Source organism: Talpa europaea (genome assembly GCF_964194135.1).
Source record: "Talpa europaea genome assembly, chromosome: 3".
Lineage (NCBI taxonomy): Eukaryota > Metazoa > Chordata > Mammalia > Eulipotyphla > Talpidae > Talpa > Talpa europaea.
In genome coordinates, this window is record NC_140069.1 from 24601649 (window position 1) to 24626047 (window position 24399).

A 24399-nucleotide genomic window follows, 5' to 3' on the forward strand; every position below is an offset into this window, starting at 1 on the left:
TGCTTATTTGATCAATAAGCATGTTCTGAAACACATACTACACACAACATTCCTCAGATTTCCTGGAATGACTCTAAAATCAATGATTCTGAATTATTGTTTAAATTTATTGATTCTCAAAAACATCTGGAAGCAAAATAAACTTGGAATCACACCTAAATTGGGTCTCTCCCCGAAAACCTAAAAGATATTAGTACAAACTTGTAAAAAATTAGTCAGGGAAACTTATCAAGGTCTACCCAAACAGGACACATCCATTACACAAGCTATATTACATTATAATCACCAGGGTAGAAGCAAGAAAGATTTAATTAGCTAGTGATATACCAACCATCTGAGTATGGGCTAGTAAAAATGATTCTTGGACGGGCCTCCCCGGTGGTGCAGCCATTGAGCACTGGGTTGTGAAGCTGCCCGCAGCCTCTTCAGCGCCGGTTCCATCCCCGGCCACCCCAGCCACGGGCAAGGGTCCCACATGGCGGGACAGACCTCTCCTGTCTCACCCGCTGCTCCCCTCAGCAGTGTGTATCGGTCCTTTTGCCTGTTCTGTTCCCCGCTCTGGTGAATTCTCCCACCCTCCTGCACTTATGACTGTACCCAGTGCTTGTATAAATAAATATTAAATATTTAAAAAAAAAAAAGATTCTTGGATCATACATTTTGGTAACGCTGCTTAAATAACGTCATCATAAACCTTTAACCAAATCATGAGTCAGTTTGTCTCTGATGTCATGATTCTAGCCTACCCATGTACCGCGCAGATTCTGCAAACCTCAGACCAAGAGTTGTATAGAGAAAGATAACCTCACATATAGCTTGTCTTAACATTCACGATGAAGCAGAGACCAAGCAGGTAGCATTCTAATTTTTCACCTTACCATTTAAGGCCAAGTTCAAGTCCATATATTGATTATATGTGAAATATCACTTTAGAAGCCACTTATAGCAATTTATGAAATCACAGACCTATCTGGCCTCTTACAAGGGCAGTTACCTTGGCCATGAAGACACTGGGAATTTCAGAAACAAGACCTTCAGGAAAAGGGAAATACTTCAAGTAGTCTGCCATTAGCACAGAAAGTTTCTTATTTACAAAGAAATAACAACTTGCTTGAAAAATTGTAATCCTCCACATACAAAACAAAAATACTTGCACATCCAGATAATTACATATTAAAGCTTAATATTATCAATTCCTATAGGATTGCATTAAAATCCCAGAAAACAGTAGTTGTTGGATCTTCCAGTTGCATACAATCTACACCACATTACGTATAGCTCACTGGCACATTCAAACTCCATGGGGCTTGCTGGAACTGGAAGGGGCCTGAACTACTTAAATAAACTTAATTAGGTATCTTAACTCTCTAGAAGTCTCACCAGAGACTTTTAGAGACTGTCTCCCCTCCTAACATGGTTCAACTTTTAGTCATTCAATTTTCTAACAGTTTCAGGATTTATGTATAGAAATTAGAGATTTCTTATCATAACTTCCAGATTTGTTTTCTATTTTACATGTGTTTATGTGTGTTATGTACTGAATGATTTTACTTCCCCCAGATTCATATGCTGAAATCCTAACCCCAATATAGTGTTGGGTATGAGGCTTGTGGGAGGTAACTGACTCATAAGGATGGAACCCTCATAAATGGGATTAGTGCCCTTATAAAAAGAGTTCCCCAAGACCTTTCTTACTCCTTCTGCCATCTGACGACACAGCAAGAAAACCACTATCTATAAACCAGGATTTTATCAGACACTGACTCTCCCAGGGCCTTGATCTTCTCAGCCTTCAGAACTATAAATGTTTGTTATTTAAGACCCGTGATCTATAGTATTTTTGTTAGAGCAACTAAAACACACTGGAGTAATATATGCAACATACAATGTATATCTATGTGTATTTAATTATGTGTTTAAAATTTACTGAAGGACTTATTTTTGAGATACTTTCTAGACACTGACAGTCCACTGGTAGAGACAGTCTAGTGTAGGGTAGAGGAAATAACATTTATATTATATTTAAAATTCTGATAGGGTATGTGAGAGAGGAGTAAGTGCTAAAAATGGGAATGGTAATTTAACCAGAGGCGTTTGAAAAAGCTTTGCTAAAAAATGATACATGGGTTCCATCTTGAAATTTAAAGAACACTTGTTAGGCAATAAAGAAGTCGAGAGCAGTGTATTCCAGGCAGTGGGAACAGCATATGAAAAACACATTTAAGAAGTACACAAAAATTCAGTGTACCCTTGAAGATTCCGGTAATAATTTTAGACTTGACAATAAAAGATGGATGCTTGAAGGTGTGCGAGACCAACATGGTACCTGTATGTCTTTGTGAATTCTAGCTGATCCTCTAAGGTTCTAACTTTCTCTTGCTCTTTTTTTACTTCATGTCTGTTTTCCCTCCCTATCTGTCCACCTTACTGACTTCAGGCCCAACACTAGACCCTAACAACTGTGCATAAACTTGTTAATAAGCTCCCATAATTGCATATGGCTGGTTGTCTATAATGAATCCCTTAGGATGGATGATCATGCCTCTTTTTCAGAAAAGGAGGTCAAAACTAATGCCTAATATGTACCAGGTGTTGTGTCAAGTACTTTGCATGTATTATATTACTTAATACTCACAAAAAAATTCTATGTGGCCTGTATAAGGACATATGTCCATTATTTGTCTGTATGTCTGCCACTTTCTCTGCATGAGGGTATCATATGAATTGAAAAGAACAGACACTTACTTTCCCTTAAGCATCCAGACATGATCATCTAACCAAAACCTAGGCAACTAGATACTCCTGCCTAGAACCCCAGATTTGGAATGTATAATCAAAGAAAACAGTATGCCTTAGAGCTCACTCAAAGAGTGAGAGGGGAACCCTAAACATTTTTCACTTGGGATTTAGTTGTGCTTCCTTCTCTGGCATTACATAGTTCCAGTCCAATTGCTGAGCTCAATTCTTCCGAATTCTTGTGAATTCTACGAACTCTCCTTTTGTTTTTAAGAGTTTTTAATCATATTATTTTTTATTGAAGTTACATGGTTCACAACACTGCATATGATTTAGGCATACATGTTCACAGCCCTTCAGATGTGTGTTATCACACCATGCCCACCACTGAAGCACCCATAATCCTCCACTGGGCACCCCTTCTCCTACTTGCTCCCCATTCCCTAGCCTCCCTTTCTAATATTCTCAATTTTACATTCAGATTTATACAGTTTGTTGCGGTTCAATTTTGTCAATTTCTTTCTTTATATTCTACATGTGAGTGAAATCATGCAGTATTTGTCTTTTTCCTTGACTTATTTTGCTTAGCATGATCCCTTCTAGTTCCATCCATACTATGACCACTGGTAGATTTAATATTTTTTTTAATAATTGAGTAGTATTCCATTGTGTATATATACGATATCTTCCTGATTCATTCATCTGTATTTTGGCTTTTGGTTGTTTCCATAACCTGGCTATTGTACATAATACAGCAATGAACAGAGTGTTGTATATATCCCTTCAATTCAGTGTTTTTGTATTCTTTGGGTAGATAGCTAGGGAAGGAATGTACACTCATTCAGTCCCTATGGAAAATAGTATGAAGGTTTCTCAAAATATTAAAAACAGATCAGCACATGATCTAAAAACAGATCAGCACATGATCTAAAAACAGATCATTATATTCCCTTTCTGACTAAGTGTGTGCAAAAATCCTTATTAGTAACCATGGCCAATTATTATCTATATTTTATGGACGAGGAAAATTAAGGCACAGAGATGTCAAATGAAATGCAGATGATGGTTGGTAATCTTAGCCAATATTCTATGATGTTTCCTTTATTTACTTATTCACTGTGTTTGATTCTTTGTCACTAGACTAATTATTTTGGCTTTATACTAAAAGACAAAATACAATACAAAAAGCTACATGTGCAGAAAAAAGATACAACAGACCATCCTCCCCTACAAATACCTGAAAGGAAGAATTTACTAACATTCAATAATCACGTACTCAGGACTTTTTCCTCCATCTTACTTAACTTTGTTGATGTCAATTACAATTATTTTATTGAATATATGTAGACATTTGGATTTTGCAACATATGAAACAAGTCAGGCAAATACATTTATGCCACATTAGTCCCTTTTTCTTAATGTTGTTTTTCAAGAACCATGACCAGCTTCTACAATATCACACATGAGTGTGGCAAGCCAGGAAAATCCTCTGTTCTCTCTGTTTCTCAGGGACATTTGCAGCCTGAGAGTGACTGGTGTGCACAGGTGGTGTGTTCCTCTCAATCCCTGCGTAAGGTCATGACTTTGGAAGGGAAGAAAAAGGACCAGCTGGACAAGTTGATGATGCTGAAGTTCAGAATTTGTTCTCAGACCATGGCTTATAGTGTGAGAACAATGAGCTCCTGGCAATGGAATCAGAGTCCAGTCTTATGAAGACAGGGAGAAAGCTGGCAGCAGATTAGCTGAGCTGACCAAGATGGCCTTAATAAGAAAGGGGGAAGGGCTTCCTGATAATGCCCTAAAACAACTATTACTCAGGTCAAATATCTGTTAAAGGAAGAACAATAATAGTAGAAAGGCTACAAATACATTTAAGAGAATAATACAGAAAAGGAGATATGAAGCACATTTAGATCTCCTATATTTCATATTAAATTTACAAAGAATTAGCTAGGCCATTCAACAAGTCTTAATAAATTTAAAAGAATTAAAATCCTACAAAGTATGTTCCTTGACCACAGTGGAGTTAAATTAGAAATCAACAACAGAAGTAAATATGGAGATCTACAAATATTTGGAAGATAAACAACCAAATGTGAAATAGCTGATAGTTCAAAAAATAATTACAAGGGAAATAAGTATTTTGATCTGTATGAAAACAAATTTACAGAGAATGAATAATAGAGTGAACTTAAAATATTAATAACTTACATCACAAACAATAGCTACAAGTATTGAGTATCTGCTTTGTGTCTGATGTTTTACATGTGCTTTTCTTCAGTTTCTCACAGCCCATTGTGGTTGTTACTGAGATTATCCTTCTTCTAAGACATGGATTGTGAAACTTAGCGAGCCCAGGCATCAGGGAGGTAATAGAGCAAGGCTTTGACTTAGGTCTTTCTAACACCAAAATCTTGTTTTCATTCATTAAACTATGCTACCAACACAAGATTAAGGTGAACTATGGTCTTTGTTTAATTTTGCTTAAAACCCTAATAATTATTGAAAAATATGCAAATGAGAGGGAATGACATTTTGTTTCAAGAAGGCACCTGTGGATTTAAAAATCCAGGTTTCTGAGCATGAGGTTACGCTAAAGAGCATTTCAGTAAAAATAAGGAGAAAGTTGGGGCCTCGCTGGTGGCACAAGGGGTTAAGCGCTGCACTATAAAGCAATACGCAACCTCTGCAGCACGAGTTCGATCCCGGGCCAGCCAGACAGCACCCCACATGGCGTGGCAGACCTCTCCTGTCTCGTCTGCTGCTCCACTCAGCAGTGTATTTAGGTCAGTCTGCCTGTTCTGTTCCCTGCTCTGACTCTGGTGAATCCTCTCACACCCCTCCCTGGATCTCTGGCCTGTACCCAAGATCTTGTATGCATAAATAAATAAATCTTTAAAAAAATAAAATAAATAAGGCGAAAGCACAAAAGGCAGTTAATAGATATATCCTTCCCACTACTCAGTTAGAGGGAAGATAGGTGATTTGCTAAGGTTCATTTCAAAGTGCTCAAAAAGTTAGATATAGAAACACTTATTGAGCAATCACAGTTCTTGGGATAAAAAGATGAATAAGACAGAATCTGTGCACATGAGGTTCTGGAAATTGCCAAAATTAGATAATGAACATGAAAATGCTAACGATTTAAATAGGGTTCCCCACAAAACAGACTGTGGGGTATAGATGACCGTGTACAGGAAGTTTACTGGGAAGTGCCCTTGGCAGCACTCAGTGAGAGAATGAAGGCACAGGATTGGCCCAAGGGTCAGGTTGATATGGTCATTGTTCATCTTTGAAAGAGAGACAACAAAATTTAGGGAGGTCACACGCTAAGGAAGTGTCGTGGTATGGCTTAAACTCATATCTGACACCAAAATCTTGTTTTCAATCATTGTACAGACAAACACATATTCTCTGCATTATGCATATGAGGACAAAATTTTTACCTTTTGGAAATCTTTCATTCCATTTCACTAAGTACTAAAAAATTCTTTCTATATGAAGCCTGAATCTGGTGTCTAGCTTTAAACCCCTGATCTTTGTTCTACATACAGAAGGTATATAGAATTTAAAGCCTCCTTCTTCTGAATCATAGCATTTCAATTATTTGCAGCTCACTTTCAGGTCTTTCCTAAATCATATCTGACCAACGGTTGCCAGTATCTTCTTCCTTCCTACATATCAACAGCTTTCCAGACCTATCACCCTTTTTGGTTCTCTTTTTGGGCAGGACATAAATAAATGGGTGACACCCAGGTATGTGCATCAGGGTCAAGTGTGGAGAGTTCAACTGCAGGCAGGCCAAGGGAGTAAGTCTAGTATGCAAGACAGAACAGTACCCAGATAATTTTGCAACAGGCAAGGTCCAGAGTGAGATTTTAAACTACCACTTAAGCCAGTATTTGACTGAGTATAAGGAGGTGGAGGTGGCACAAAGCAGCAGGGATATCCTGCCAGACTAAAGATGGAAGCTTTAAGTTCTATAGATCTTCAAAAGTTACGTGAAGAAAAAAATTAAAAATCAGCAAAAAAGACCATCTATGCTATTGGACATAGTTCTTACAAGACAAAAGCCAGAAAACCAATTAAGAGAAAGCTGACTTGTGAGCAGTCAGTAATTACTGCTTTATTCAAAGAATTTATAAAACTACTACCACTGAAAAATCACATGTAGCAATGCAAACACATTTGTAAAATGCCATATTAGGTCAGAATAGTGTCCATCCACTACACTTTTCTATCTTTGGAACTCCTGCTTGGAAAATGTGTTCTTACAGATGAAGGTTTTATGAAGCTCTGTTTCAACAGCACTGATAAAGGAAATAAATATGTTATGACAAAGACAGACTATGAATGGCAAAGCTTCTGATGATGGTTCTATAGCGCATCTTCATACTTCAACTGAGTTTATCCAATTTACAATTAGAAATTGTGTTTTAAGAAAAACGGAACGTAAAATCCCTTAACTTTAGTGTGATTTTCAGCCCCCTCTGCTGAATGAATCATCTGTAGGCATAGCTCCCTCTGTAAGCTCCAGACTTGTCCATCCAGTTAGCTGTAGGATATTTCCACTTGGATGTTCTCTAAAGATCCAGAACTCATTGAATTCAAGGACAGTAATCACATTATCTTCATGTCCACATTTGACCTTTCTTCCAAGTTTCTTACATCTCTGAATACCACTATGTACCAAAGCTAACAATTTTCTTTATTTCCCACATTCTCAACAACACTTACAGATCTGACACCCTTATTATTGCCTCTTATCGAGATTTGCTCTCTTTATTCTCACTATTATAACTCTTGTTCCACATCGCAAGCTCTTATTTTCCACATCCATCTTATATCCATAACAGCAACAGTCTCCTAACTGCTCTTCTTGCTTCATTTCTGGCCCTTCCCTGAGTTTTTTTCAAGTGTTAAACTACCAATTTGAATCCTTCATTGACTTTTATTGCCTATGAAATAAGGTTCACATTCTTGAGACATAACCAAGGACTTGCTACCCTGGTTCCTTTACTGTGTACTATGTCTGCCACTCCTCCACCTATAATCTGTGCTATAGCTTTTCTAGAAATATAAATATTCTGAGAAATACCTTGCCTCACATGTTAGCTACTGAATGGGACATACTTCAACCTTCTCTTTTATCTGCATAGTTCTGGGCTGTCATTTAAGACTGACTCAGCTTAAAAGTCAACTGGCAAAGAAGCTAGGAAATGCAGTACGCTGACTAGTGTTTAGTACAATGATTATTTCTACATCAGCTTCTTTTAAAAATGTTCAGTGCCCTCCACCTCCAGGATAGGCAGCATAATCTCAACAAGGAGGTCAATTTTTCACAAAAGACAGAAATAATTGTTCACCTCCCCCCATCCCATAGCTTCTATTTTCTGCATTACAAAAATACCAAGGCAAGGAATTTATTAAGAACTTTTCTATTTGAAATCATGCAGGGAAAGATATCACAAAGAATATTGTATCTCAAAATAAATTCATAATGGCACTAATACAGAGGAAGAGAGTAACACCTTTGTAGTGTCTGTGTGGCGTATAAATGAATGTCCTCTTGCTTTCCTTGTGAGCTTCTCCCAAGCACATAACAAATGGCTTGGAATTCAAGTAGCCATGTTCATAGGGAATTACCTCCTCTCCTGGCCACCATCGACTATTTCAGAAGTGGCAAACTTACCTAGGCTGAGCCAATTGAGATCTTTCCCCTAAGGGTTTGGAATTGAAATAGCCTGTAACTTATGAAGCTGAGAGTTGCAGAGCAGCTATTTTCCATGAAAGAAAAAGGTTATAAGCAGACACATGAGAGAGAGAGAGAGAGAGAGAGAGAGAGAGAGAGAGAGAGAGAGAGAGAGAGAGAGAGAGGTTGTCTTTGTTTACTAATGCCTTCTAGCTTTTATTTTTTCTTGAGACCTATACAACTTTTGTGAGCTCTATATAATTGTATTATTATACCTCTAAATTGTGTTATTTATGCTACATGCAACAAAACCATCCTAAATCATACATAAATATTGGTTACAGCTCCAGAACTTACAAGCTTCAACCACATTCATTCTTTGATGAGCATTTTTTGAGCATCTTCTAGGCAGCAGGCACTATGCTGAGCACTAGGGAAACATGGATGTACTCATGGACAATGGTCCTTGGATAAGTTTCGAAATCTGAGCTTTTCTTTCCTCTTCTATTTAGTAAGGATACAGGAATAACAATGGTAATATCAGGCTCAGGGCATGATTCAAATGAGAGCAAATATATAAAAGGACTTTGCAAACTGTCCAGCACCAGCAAATGTTTCACTCATTATAATATAATTTTGGCTTTCTATCATTTTTGTCATTTCTGGAAAGAGAGTGTTGCCTTTTTGACTTTTATTTCCAAAACCTGCTCTAACTAATAAGACAAGTTACTAGCTTAGTTTCAGGTCAGTTGACTATCTTCTGTGATTCTTTAAAGAAAATCTGAAGGCCTAGTGAATCCATGTTTATTTAAGAATTTCTTGAAGATTCTTGACTCTAAGAACATTGGATGTGTTGGAATCTCTGTAAAAATGTAACTAAATAGCATGTGTGTAGTATTATTACCAATACAAAGCCCATCTTGCATGTCAGTTTTTTCAACTATCACTCTATAAGTTAATAGTAATCAAAAAGCAAATCGGGTATTTACTGGGTGGCTAAGCAACATACTTGCTAATGGCTTAGTTCTTTTCTAAGGTTATCAGTCTTCACTTTTCTTTCAAGTCTATAACTTTTATCTATGTAATACATTTTAGCCAATGCATTAATGAAAAATATATGGAACACGCATACAGATTTCAGATTACTAATCAACACACATAATTTATCATTAAGTACTAACCTAGCCTATCTTCTTAATGTACAACTTAGTTAAAACAAGGAGAACTATAATGTATATTAACTCCAAAGGGGTACTGTGTCTCCAGAGGATGGTTTGTACACAATTTATTAACAGTTGGTCACTGGTTCCAAATGGTGTGTTACTGATTATAAAACAATTTGACTGTGATCATTCTGTTGCAGTACTTACAGCAATGCACATTAACAGAAGATGAATTCTCTTTTTTGCCCTAGTATGGTTAAACAGTACAAATGTAAACAGTGAAAATTCCCCAGTCTGATACAAAGCAAATATCACACTGGGTAAAGATTCTCCATATGGAACTTTGATGTTCAGTGAAAACGTTCAGTGCCACAATATAACACTCAAGTTTGCTTTCTGGAGAATATATCAGAGGGCAGGGAAAGGCACTGTGTCTAGTGAACAGTTCTCTCATCCTATTTACTCTGAAATATACAACCCCGCTGGTTTACACTGCACTGGGGAGCTCTTTTGAGGCAAGGAAGGGGCACAAAAGAAAACATCTACATCAAGGAGTAGGAACAGGGTAAAGAGCCCCTCACACAGTCTTTTGTGTCCATACCGCCTTTTCTCTCTCTCCATCCAAATTCAGAGTCTGTAGGCCTGTGGGTTGCAGGGATGTGGACAGAAATTACACCAGATTTTGATCATCCTTACTACTTCCTAAAATGTTTTATCTCACCCTTGAATGTATTGTCTTTGTGTTAATTAGGATTCTTCAGAGACACAGGAAAAAAATGGAGGATGTATATGCATAAAAAAGTTACTTTAAAGAATGGACACACTTGATTGTGGAGGTTTGGGGGGCTCAAAATCTGATGGTGGAGGCTTGCAATCTGGCAACTGAAGAAAGAATTGCCAGTCAAGTCTGAAGGCAGCCTACTGAAGAATTTTCTTTTGCTTGGAAAAGAGTAGTTCTTTTGCTGCATTGGGCCCTCTGTTGACTGGATCTGGCCCACCCTATTGTGGAGAGCAATCTGCTTTACTTGAAGTTCACGAATTTAAATGCAAATCTCATCCCAAACATTCTCACAAAAACATCCAGAATAATGTTTGGCTAAATATTTGGGCACCATGGCCCAAGCTGACACATAAAATTAACCATTCCACTTTTGAATCTAGAAGCAAAAAAAATTTCCCTTTTTTTAGTCAAGCTTAATTTAGTTCAAGTTTAATTCAGCTATCCTTTGGGGCTAATAATAGACCTGTATGTTTTGTTTTTGGATGGTTTTTTTTGCATTTTTTTTAATTTGGGTAACATTGGTTTAAAATACTGTATATGATTTGGGGGAATAAGTTCATATCTCTTCAGATTGTAGGTTACAAAACTACATCCACTACCAAAGCACCCATTAACCTCCACCCTAGATCCCTGGGCCCCCTACCCGCTTTTCTCCACCTCTATTCTCTCCCTCTAGAAGCCACAATTCTGCAGTTAGATTTCTAGAATTTGTTTGATTCAGCCTATTCCTTTATTTTGTTTCTCTCTATATTCTACATATGAGTGAAATTAGCTAACATTTGTCTTAGAGAAGGAAAAAAACTGGTGGCTGTGGAGAATAAAAATCAGTCTGGTTAATATTCACTGAACAGGGCCTCCCCGGTGGCGCAGTGGGTTGAGCGTCATTCTGTGAAGCTGTCCCTAGCCTCTGCAGCACAGGTTCAATTCCCAGCTGGCCAGGGAGATACCCATATGGCGAGGCAGACCTCTCCTGCCTCGCCCACTGCTACCCTCAGCAGTATCTTTGGTCCGTCTGCCTGTTCTGCTCCCCACTCTGTCTCTGGTGAATCCTTTTACTCTCTCATGCCTCTGCCCTCTTCCTCAATTCTTGTGTAAATAAAAATAAGTCTTTAAGAAAAAAAATTCACTGAACACCCATTCACTGATTACATACCATATATAAGCACCATCCTAGGCACTCTGTTTCAAATGATTCTCTGCCATGTCAGGAAATATGAACTTGTTTTTCCTTCTTAAATTATATTGATCTCAAATCAGAAGGAACACCAAAGATACACTGCTTATTTTTTTAATCCATAGTTTCCTGTTTTGCTTTATAGATTTATGGTATGAAAAATTCAAGTTCTAGATATTGAGAAAGCTTTACAATCCCCTGTGCCTATTAAACTTCATTCTAAAATAATACTTTCAGCCATAGACTGAAATTCTGCCCTGAAATAAAAGGTAACTTTTTTTAAAAAGAATCTGCAAAGTATGAAAAACTGCAGTTACTTAACCTGGGGGAGTAAATTTTGGATTTGAATCTGGGCCTTTCATTTTCTTTGCCACAGGGAATACTGGTAACACGTAATTACCACCCTAGGAAACATCCTCCTACTTTCTAGGCTCAAATGCTTGCATAGTAAATTGTATGGAAACACCTGAAGAGGGATTTTGTAAGTAATCCTTCTAAGTAATTTCTTGAAATTGCATCTTTATTTGGGAGAAAATGGAGTCTACCTCGGGGAAATGTTGTCTATAAGTCTGTCACTGATACCTCACTTTGGACAGGTTCTAGCCCTTTCTCCTATCAGTAAGGAGACGTTGTCTTTTCAGGGCTGTTTGAACAAAGAGATTGTTTTCCCTTCCTGGGAAGCCACTCAGACAGAATTAAGTAGCACAATCCAATGGCCATAACAGAGACAGATGTGTGGATCATAGACAACGGATGAACTGGCTTAATGCTTGGAAAGACCATGTCTATCACCAGTGATAGAGAATGCCTGACTGTACTCAGAGGAAAACGAAAGAAACCTAACCATTACTTACATCCAGAAAACCTTAGGCCACTTTCTTCTATACAGGCACACCAAGGCAGTGCTGGAGGAGAATAGCTCAAAATATCTCAGCAGCAAGGCTAACTCCATACACAAACTCTAATAACATGTGTTAATGGTTGGCACAGAATAGTAATTTTCAAACATTCCTATGCATGATCTATATTGCCTTCTTACTTACAATCCTTCAAAACATAAGTTTTGTACTATAGAGATTATCTTTTGGAAACAGGATGATGCTGAACATTTATTTTTGACTTATATTCCTGAGTATAAAGTAGGGCTCAGAAATCATTTGTTAACTTGCTATAAAAACCCTCAAATATTTCTGCCATTTTGTTGATGAGCCTTCAGTGGAATTTCAACTCTTTTTAAAATCCTTATATCATTTTAGAGCCAAGGGACTTATTCTATGTTATTGGAATTACAGGCAGTCAGAAGCTGAGCTTCCGGAGCTAAAATACCCTTTCTGTAAAATAATTATATTTAAACCTTATTAGATGAATTGCTTTCAGTGTTTTTTGTCATCTGTATAATAAGGGAGACAAAAGTTAAACACAAAATGCCTGGGATTCAACTCATAGAAGATGTTAAAGTTGTCTTCTAAGGGTAAGCTTCTTGTAAAGCAGCTTCCTTGAAATAAATCTAAATGTAAAAGTGTAGTAACAGAATTGTGTAGTTAAATTAAAGGGGATTTTAATCTTAGTAGTTGTGTGACTCACATATATGAGATAATTGAACAAAAGACCCTAACTTCTTTTCCCAAAAACCAAATTAACAGCTCCATTAGTAATTCTTCTCTTTTCCATGGTGTCTTTACATTAAGATGTCCTGATCATTTAAGAAAAATTAGTTATGAAAGCTGAACACAGTGAATCATTCAACATTCTAGTAGCACTGTCCAATGTTGAAACCAAATTAAATACTAAATATTTAAAGTGGATTGATACTCTCAATGTCTGATTTGGGAGCCAGCATTTTCATGTATTAATTACTCAAATGTTTATTGAGCAGCTATTACATGCAGACATGAAGTTCAATACTACTTCACTTACAGTGGTCAATAAAACAAAGCCTCTGTGCTCAGTAATTCAACTTTCTAGAGTTGGGGGAAAGAAAGCAATCATAAATAATCATACCATGAGATCATATACAATGTACCAAAATAAAGATGATATTCGTGTTAAATTGGAGAAAGGGGAATGAGTTTTAAAAAAGATAAAATTATGAACAATTTTATAGATTAAATTATATTTGCAGTATGCCCTGCATGATACCAAACATAGTATATAGTTTATAGTAGTATCTTAATTATTAGTTGTGAATAAATGAATGAATGAGGTTTTTGTAGGTAGAAACACAGAAATGGGAACTTTTAGGCAGAGGAAACAATATTAGCAAGAACTCAGAACAGAAAATGGCAAGGTAACACTGGGGCACAAGGAATAATTGGGATTGTATTTATGAAATATGAAACTCAAACAAAGGATGATTGTTGGGAGCAATATAATATAGGTCTTTAATCACCTGAGGAATTTTTATTTAATTTGAAAGGCAATCATTACAAGAATATAAAAGTAGAAAACTGAAAAATAAAAAACGTCTTAATCTCTAATTTATTTTAAGATTTACTCATGCTTAGTTTTTTAAATCACAATATAATAAATATATAACTGAAAGTACTCTGGCATGAAAACTCTGAACGTTTTAAAGCTCAAGTTTCATAACTTATCCATGCTGCCCAGCCAACAATTTTCACTGTGTTCTTGAAATGTTTGTTCACTTGTTAAAATCCATGTCACAAATCTTTAGTATAGCAGCTAATATTTTACAATTGATCAAATAATCCTGGATATATATTCCAAATATGTGACTTAGTGAAAACAACATAAAGATTTATGCTCCGTTTAATGTACTTAGTTAAACTCATGGGATTTCTAAAGAAGATAAAAAACAAAAGGAAACATGGGTTAATGCTTAGTTATCTTTTGGTTAACTTATATAGCTTAGCAATCAAAGAACATGAAAGAAGAACCCTTGATAAAACTTAGTTGCTCTTTAAAATCCATAAAAGGCAGCTGCTTTCCAGGAAGGATCATATTAACATTGGAATGCACAACTTTTAAACAAAAGCTCTTGCTATGCTTCATTTGTAATTGACAGACAAGAGAAAAAATTTTTAAGCTATTGCCATTCAACAATGCTATTCTGCATTATTTACTTCCTTGCATATTTCTTTACTTAATACATAAATGAAATGCCAGGGTCTTCCTCCATATTTTCTTAGAGACTTCAGTAGTGCAAAAAGAGTAAAGCATGAATTTTGGGAAGGCACTGATGTTAAGTGCATACTTGATAGAATTAGAAAGCATCACTGAAAATCTGATGGATGCCTAAGAGGGTTATTTTATCCTGCGGATCCTTTTGAATGAAGGGTATTTAAGCCCAATATTAAAGGTTCCATAAATTTCTCAAACGTATATCAGCATGTAGACAAGTTCAAAAACTAGCTTTGACGGCATGATCACAAAACACTACACTGCTAGCAACTCTACAGCTCCTCAAATTTCTGCTGGAAGCTACAGTGAAAGAGACCACAGAATGGAGAAGTAACAGAACTTAAGTTGCAATAAGTTATGGCAGATGAAGAGTCAGGAGAAAACACAGAAGGTTCTTGATGTTGAAAGAGTATTGCCAAAGTTTTCCGGTATTCAAAAGACTGGAACAGGATAATAGTGGCTGATGATAAGACTTGGTCCTCTATCATTATAGAACTGGGGTCACTTATTCACCAGGTACAGTGATTTATGTTTCAGACTACAAGTCTAATTCCATTCTAATCCAAGGGAAATAAAAACAAAAAAAAAAAACAAAACAGGGAGCCATAAGGAAACATTGCTAGACTTGCTAACTAGTTCTTATGTGGCAGTTCTGTGATGCAAACTGACACAATCGCTAATCAAATTTGTCTATTGTGCTATTTAATACCCTTAAAATTGATGTTCTCTAAAAGTTTACCCAAGTTTCTAAGTTTTCCCATGGAATTAGATCTTAATGCAAGATCTCTGTTCAAGACACCTGATGTGGAACAGGTCACCTGTTAATAGACCTAAAAAGTTTCCCTTCTAATGCTGAATTCAACCTTCTCATTCACAGCCCTTTTTTAGTTACCTGTGCACTGCTTATATTAATTGATAATGGTTACCAAGAGCGCATAAATTTCCTAGTCATTTTCCCAAGTTTTTCACCTAATCTTGAGGACCTTATTCCTTCCATGGGCTCTAAACTTCATTGTCTGGGCCCTTCTAAAATTCAATAACTTGCATTCTTCCAGAGGAGTGAGGTGCCCTCTAGCAAATATGCAAATGATTAGGGCAGGAACTGGTGACATTATGGTATGCAAATACCAGTGATAAAAGGTGGTTTAGGGAATTTTGTGTACATATGACTAATCAATGTTTAATGGATAAGAGTGTCCTAGTGACATAATCACTGAAAGCTACAAAAAATGGTCTCAACTTTATTTTTCCAGAGCCTGGACCCCTCTTTTATATGATACAGAAATGTAGTCACTTCCAAACAGTTTAATGTAGTCACTTCCAAATAGTCTAATCAAATTCAGTGTCTTTTCAGTCATTTTTGACTTTAAAATTGATCTACATTCAGTGTTCCCCAACCTGTCTCCCCATCAGACCCACTGCCCCCAACAACCTTCATCCATCAACCCCCACCCCTGTTCTTTGGCCCTCGAAATAATGCTATGCTCTGGAAACTCCATATGTGGACATGGACCATGGGATACTTCTCAGTCTACTTCTCAAAGTTTGATCTCTGCCCAGGCCAAAGTGAAACTCCTCCAATTTGATCCTTAGACATATCCTCTTTCATGGTGTTATAGGGCAAACCCCGATATAAAATGGGGTTGCCTAACTGTGGGTCCTCACCCGCGTGTTTAAAGGGGGCTTATTAATGCTAAACTGCAGACATATACAAAAGGTTGATAAAAGGTTTATTTACAAGGGAAGAGGAAATGAATAACTCAGGGAGAAAAAGAGGGAGATAAGTTCTTAAATGTGTCCTGCCTGTTCTGCTGACCTGGAATCCCAATGACCTGCCAAGCTGGCAAAAAAAAAAAAAAAAAAAAAAAAACTAGCACACCTGGGGCCAAGCCAGCACCCCCCAGCCACATGGCCAGTTAAATACCCAAACTAAGAGCCTAGTTGCTTACCTCCGCCCTCAGGTCCTTGCAACCTTCCCTTAGGTGATCATGGGATTTGTAGTTCCCAGTGTCATGGGGGTGGAATCCACAAAGCCTGTATGGAGTTTGTTCAGGACTTCCTTTCCCCCTATCAATGGGAATAATTCTTTGACCTATCACCATGTTCAAAAGCAATCCCCAACTTGACTGCTGCTTCTGTCCTGAGCCACCTTTGCACAGCACTTGTGCAGATACACTGGTGCATTCCCACTTGCTCATGTCCTCTCTCTCTCTCTCTCTCTCTCTCTCTCTCTCTCTCTCTCTCTCTCTCTCTCTCTCTCTCTCTCTCTCTCTTTTTATTTCTCTCTCTCTCTCCTGCCTCCCCAGGGCTCGGTAAGACAGAAGCACTGAGGTTGTCAACAGGTACTCACTCTTCTCTAACATACTCCACAGGCATCTCAGCACTGCTGTTTCTGTATCACACCCCCACAGAGCCCCATCTTCTTTGTGGCTATTCACCAGAGATTCCTCTCAGATCCTACAAGCTGCCTGCAGTCCCCTGCTATGTGGCCCTCTCAGTAAGTAGCTTACAACATAGCTGATTATTTCTCTAATGCTATCTGGGGAATATCTCTCATTCCAGTCTACCAAAATAAACTCTTATATAGTGTAACTCAATTAAAGAAGTAACATCCTGTCTCGTTTGTCATATTATTTGTTAGAATTAGGTAGCAGGTTACATATGTATTCAAGAGATGATACAAGAATGTAATTCTTCAAGCTGTTACCTTGGGGATTTCTGCCACAGTGAACCTTGGGCCAATTTTTTTTAATTTTGAAAATTGAGGATGTTGCAGTAAGCAAAGCAACTTTCACATTGTGACTTCAAAGGCAGAACTATTGCATGTATAAAAAGGAATATGTACTATTAATTCAACTGATCAGCTGTGGTTATGGATGATGAATGCCATCTCATATTTAATTGATCTAATTCATCCTTTGGACTGACAATATTTTTACAGCCAATTTTCAATTAAATTGTTTCTCTCAAACTTCCTTGACCTCGGGTGCTCAGTTCTGAGGAGTCATCTGGAAGCACTCTTCTACGTAATGGTGTCCACCAAATTCAGAACAAGTCATTTGCACTAGAACAAGGCAAGATGTATACTAAGCTTCCTAATAATATACTGACCCAGCCAGAATTACTAGTTCAAAAATATTAATTTTGCTACCCCTTTAGATCATTTCCCTACAGAGAGGAAAATGAGCCTGAAGATTGTGTTTCACAGCATCAAGCACCACACTGGACTCAAACAGAGCTCGATAAATCCTACTGGCAGAGCTTGACAAGTAGCTGAGATTGAAACACCATTTCTGCTGCTAGTGATTAAGTTCTACCATTCATTGAGTTCCTGAGCAAAGAAGTAAATGAAGGGTTAAAATTAAATGCCCAATGTTCATTCTCCTAGATCATACTTTTTTTCTGTGGGGAAGAGAGTACTGGGATAAATAAATACTTTTTCAATATTTCCTTTGTAATTAAATATCCTAACTAAAAAATTACATCTAGGTTATGACATCCTGTTTAACAGAAGGTTCAGTATTCTGATTATGTGCCTTTAGTTGACTATAAAGGAAAACACATTTTCAGTTATATTTTTTTCTTTCCAGAGACTTACAAATTTGACACATATCCTGACCATATATATTGTAACATAGAGACTAAAAATAATGGTACAACATTTCTCTATCATCTTTTAAGTGTACTTACCTTTGGTGATTTTCATTACAGCAGAAATCGCCACAGATACTAAGCAATTTGCTTCTTCCTGAAAGGAAACACAAAGTTTCCATAAAAACTTGGTTCAAGGACATCAGTTGAGCAGTATGTCCTTATCCTTATACCTTCATTTTCTGAGTCATGAAAATTAAACACACCAAGTTTAATCCTGTAGTTATAACAACTTAATCTTATAATTCTGGATAATTATACAGCTAACATGATTTCTGATACTTTCTTCTCTTCTGCTTTGGGTTAATACTTTTTTTTAACTTTTATTAATTTCCTGATAATAAGGATGATGACAATGACAATGATGCTACCTGATATTTATCGAGTACCTGCAATTTGCTAAGCACTTTAACCAAATTCTTGTCTTGTGTTTTCTCACCGAGCCACAATTTTACAGATGAGGAAATTGAGGTTTAGAAGTTAACTGCATGCCCAAAAGTTATACAGGTGGCAGATCCAGGACTCAAGCCCAGTTCATTCTATCATCAATGAAAAATGGCCTTGATGTCCTCCTGAATCACTGTGTCTTTTTAGTGGGTATAATTTATGAATCAATGATACATTGTTCATAGAAAAATATATTAATTTCAAACACATGAAAGCTGGAAACATTTTAAGAATCTGTGTATAGTTACTACAATAGCTATCAGCAAAATCTTTTTATCTCCCATTTGATATGTTAATACATACTGTGGTCATTTTGTAAAAGTCTATCTAGAAAACTTAGTAGCCAGATACAATTAAAAGCATGTTACCAATATAAATGTATATACAAAAAGATAAAATGAAGCATAAATATTAACTGTCATGATATCAACAATATATATCTAAAATTCTAATGTTCTTCAATAGGTCAATGAAACATGTATTATGTTGGAGGCTGTATTAGTTTTCTAGGGCTGCCATTATAAAATATTACATACAGGGTAACTTAAGCAACAAAAATCCTGAACACCAGCAGTCCTAGATCAAAGTGTAGAAAGACTTAGTTTCCTCTGAAGTTTCTCTCCTTGGTTTGCAAATGATCACCTTTTTGGGTCTTCATATAGTCTTCCTTCTATAAGTAACTGTGTCCTAACCCCCTCTTCTCAAAATATGAGTCACATTGGAATAGGGTCCACACATATGACCTTATCTTAACTTAATTACCTCATTAAAGTCTCTATCTCCAAATCCAGTAGCATTCAGAGGTGCTAGGGGTTAGGAATTCAATATATGAATTTAGGGGTGACACAATTGAGCCCATAATAGTGGGATATCCTGATTTCTGCCCAACAAGTAATAAAAACACTCCACTGAGTTGGTGCCAAATAGTCCTTCTCTATTCTTGATGTGATTTCCTAAATACAATTTTCACTAAGTTATTACTGAAAGTAAAAAAATAAAATGCTCAGAGAAGAAACAATCTTTACCAATCAAAAAGAGATAAGAACATCGTTAAAAAATTATAAAATAAAAAAACTCCCAAATTTGAGTCAAGTACTCTGGAATCCATTATGTCACCACATAATAAATAATTGTGGCCAACTGTGCAAATTCAGGTTTGGTAAAGTAAATCATATTTTTCCCTTGACTTTCATTATACAAATAGAGATATATCTCATGCGCACCAATTACCTTTATCTTCTGAAAAAGTCTCAGAACCAGGCATCACTTTTCTGTTGCTTTTGGATCAGTGTCATCTACCAACCCTTCAAATAAGCAAGTGGTAAGTAGCAGTGACCCATATGGCCCCTGCATTGCATAGATATTACAGATTTGTTTACTTTTGCAATTAACACATAGAACAGTAGCCCTTCCTGAAATGTGTGCTTGGGGCTCCACAGACCTAATCATTTCCTAATGTACCCTCATTTCTCATTTTGACTAAAATTTGGCACAGAACTTGTGGTAGCAATGTAACTCCAATATTGAGACTTTTGATAGCACTAGGTAGTTATGAAGAAGAGGATAGGGTGAATATTTAAAAATGTTCTAAAGCAGAGGTTATTGTTAAATATTTTTAAGTCATGGACCACTTTGAGGAATTTATTAATGCAACAGAGGCTTATTTGCCACAAATCACACCATATTTTAAAGATCTCATGAATTTTTTGAAAACCAATGGATCTTGAGTTAAAAGTCTTTCATTGAAGAAAAGAAAAACAGGTTTGGAGGCACAGCTAAAAGACAGGGTTGGAAAGACTCCAACTCCTGATTAGATTAATACAACCACATTAGTGGCCTAGAAAAGAACAAAACATGTTCATCTCAAAGCATACAAACTACTTGCCTCAGTCTCTATTATTACATAAGAGGTGATTTTCAACAGAAGTGACAAGGTATATGAATGGTTAAAACAAAAACTCCCATGACACAAAGAAATATCTGAACCAGACTCAGATAGAGTGATGCTAGAACCATTTGTGAGAGAATTTAAAAATAACTATGATAAATATTGTAAAGCTTTAATGGTTTAAGTGAATAACACACAAGACCAGATGGGTAATTCTGGCAGAGCAATTATAAATATACGAAATAATTAAAGATTCATGACACCAGAAAGATGGTGATAGAGAAGGACCCTGCTTTGCTCCTGAGAGGAAGATCTAAGAGTAACCTAGAGGAATACATACTGACAGTCCTGCCACTTGGGGTGAAACAAACACCTTTTGGGCATCAGAAGACAATGCAAATGGGACAGAGGAGACACAGCCATGCTTCACTGAACAGGAAGGGGGTAGAGAGAAAGCCTGGAGGCTGCAGGTTAGACAGGGGACTCAGCGGGCTGCTGGTTCAGCCAGGGGCCCTGAGGAGGGGAGCGCAGAAAGCTTATAGGGGCCCACCCCTCAAATCAGAGGAAATGCACACAAAGGAGCTGAGTGCTCCACAAAGACAGGGTTGTGGGTCTGCAAGACTTAAGTGGCTGCTAGACTTAAGCGGCCTACTCAGCCACCATTATGATTACCTGCAGTACTGCATTCCTATACAAGGTCAGAACTGCCCTTCAGAAGTGGTCAGTCAGCCATAGAAGCCAAACCTTGCAAGGTGCCTTTCATGTCAATCAAGAGCAGAAAGCTTGATCACTCTGGGAAGGGTATGCATCAAGAGGTATGACCGGGAATGTCCAGGGGGCCAAGGATCGATATATGACAAGGGACCCCAGAAGCTGATCAGTGGAATGCCTTGTTGATAAGATGAGGACTATGGCCTGGGGTCTGGGGTGTAGATTCGATTACAACACTTGGTCATCAAGCTGATAACATGGTCAGCAGACTTATGTCCCCCCCAGCCCTAGATGACATTCCTGAGTTTCACCCATCCTTTTCTCCTTGTCCTCCTAACACACATGATGCTCTGTGATTATTTTATCAATAAAAATGGCCAGTATCTTGCTCTCACCTGCCTTGTGCAGCCTGCTCCATGACTCCTGTGTCTTTATCAGTGTGGTGTTGCTCAACGCAACACAGGTTCCATAGTCAGGAAAAGAACAGAGGTGTTCTAATGGCAGGCCACTTCTCCCATCCCTCAGGACTGGCACTGAACTTGTGAAGTGCACGGGGAGTACAGGCTGCAGTCTCAGATTTGGAATCCCTGAGAGGAAGGATATCAGCTGTGCCCCAAACAAGAGCCAGCCATACTCCCACTTAGAGGACATATGCACCAGGGGCTGGGCCACTTTAGACCTCTCTCCCACCCTGTCAACTCAGTGACTGCAAAAAAAAGGTCTCAGTACCTAAGGAAGCCAGAAAAGTTTAGAAAAAACTCAAATAAAATGAACTATAGTGCCACCTTCAGGAAAAGTAAATGTAGTGCAACTCTCTAAGTGACAATTTTAAAAATGGGGGACTATACATCAGCAAAATAGGCAAAAATATATAAAATATAACACATGGCAGCTTGAGACCAAAAGGGCGTATGACATGAACTCTCCAGAAGTCAACTAAAAAAACAAGGAAGATTACATCTATCTCATTATCAAGTAGAATTCAAAGTGTTGTAATAAAGAAAATCAAAGTGATTACAGAAAATGCATAAAAGTCAAGGTCATACAACTCAGAAAAGCCAATCAAAGAGATTCCACAAAACCTAACAAGTGAATAAACTCAGAAATGAAATTAACAAACAGAAGGTAGAAATGGAAGCTCTCTGTAAGAAAATAACAGATTCAGGATGGAAAGAACTCAATAAATGAGATCAACTATGTTGATCTCATAGAGAGAACTATGGAAGCAGAAGAGGCCAAATGGAGGCTTTTACCAGTGATCTCAAAAATATTAATAGTTCTATACAAAAGAGAGGTTTCTGCCAAGAAAGACGGCATCAGAGACAGTTCCCTGGAAGAATAAACTAGTGTGGTTCAGGCAGGCAGTGGACTGGGAGGATCCTGTGACTTTGGATGAAACAAGAGCACTTCCTGATCATCAGAGACCAACGCTGACAGCACATAACAGAAAAAGCACTGAGAAAATTCAACTCGGAGCAACAAAAGGTGATTGGGGCGAGGCATCACCATTTGGTGCTCAAAACCGCACCTGGGAAGGGGTGAGGGGCTTCCCTCACTGAGGATCTAATGTGGAGAGAGATGGGTGAGTCAGGTGGATAGGGCCTCCAGTGAGCAAGACAAGCTCAGAAAGGCAGGAATCCACAGAGACACGTTTCCTGGTGGATGTAGGGATCTAGCAGATATAGTGAAAGGGCGCTGAAAGGCCAGGGCAGCTGCAAGGAAAGCCCCGCCTGCAGACTACAGACCTAGGGGAGGGGTGCGGGTTGTGGGGGAAGGGGGGGAGGAAGAGGAGGCATGCTGTATGGTATTACTGTGGCAAATATACAACTTTATGTATTTGTCAAAATCCATTTAAGTATATGCCACAAAGAATGAATTTTACTATATGCATATTTTTTTAAAAAATCATCCCCATTGTCGGGGAAGCTCAAGATGGGATGCAGGTAATCATACTACATAAGATGTTAGTTAGCACTAGGGGAAGCTGGATGAAAACTATTTGGGAACTCTACACTTACTATCTTGAAATTTGAAAATATTATATAAAAATTGAAAGTTAAAAAAAGGTACCCAATTACATCACTGTCACTTAATACAACACCACCTTAGTACCAAAAGAAAAAGCTATAATCTCAAAACCATTCACATTTCCTAAAATTTACTAAATTTCATGTTTAAAACAAAAAAGATTTTGGCAGTCAATTAGAACTTTTTCCATTACCTTCCTGACACATTTTAATTAATCATTCAAATTAATGTATAAAGAAATATCTGTCTAGGAGGTGATTAGGAAAGATTTCTGAATGAATAAATGAGTTAACAAATACTCAAATTCGATTTGTAATCTCAAATTCGATTTGTAATCTCTCCGTACTTTCGCTCTGCAGTATTTTCACAGTTTTAGATAATGCTGATTTTATTGTCTCAGTGTCCTGGGCTCAAAAACCATCTCTTAAAATTCTAGATTTTAATCTCAGTACTGTCCCCCACCCTATATATAACAAGTGCCCAGCTATGCCATTTCTATCCCCTTTCCTGTTACTCTTTATCAGAGCAGTTAAAGCTCCCTTATGCTCTCACAAATGTGATTACAATATCACTTCAAATGGCCCAGTTTTATACAATGGCTGCCAGATAACTCTTCTGTATTTACTCTGATCATAGCTTGATAATGCTCCCAAACTTTGCAGGATTCACCCTTCCCTACTAAATAAGTTACAGCATGTTTAGGGCATTTATTGGCTTCCAGTATTTACCAATCCGGGTAAACTGAACTGTTCATTATTGCCCATGGACAGTATCAATTTTTACAATTTCAATCATCACTACTGCTATTCCTTCCACTGAAATGTGCTCTTCCTATCTATTTACAGAAATCCAGCCACCTCAGCTTACATTCCACATTCTTCATAAAGCTTTGCCTGATTCCCTGAAAGTGGATACAAGCTCTGATCCCCACTTTTATGAATCTCTTCTTTTATGAATCTCTCTTAGTGATTTCTTTACATTTTTACC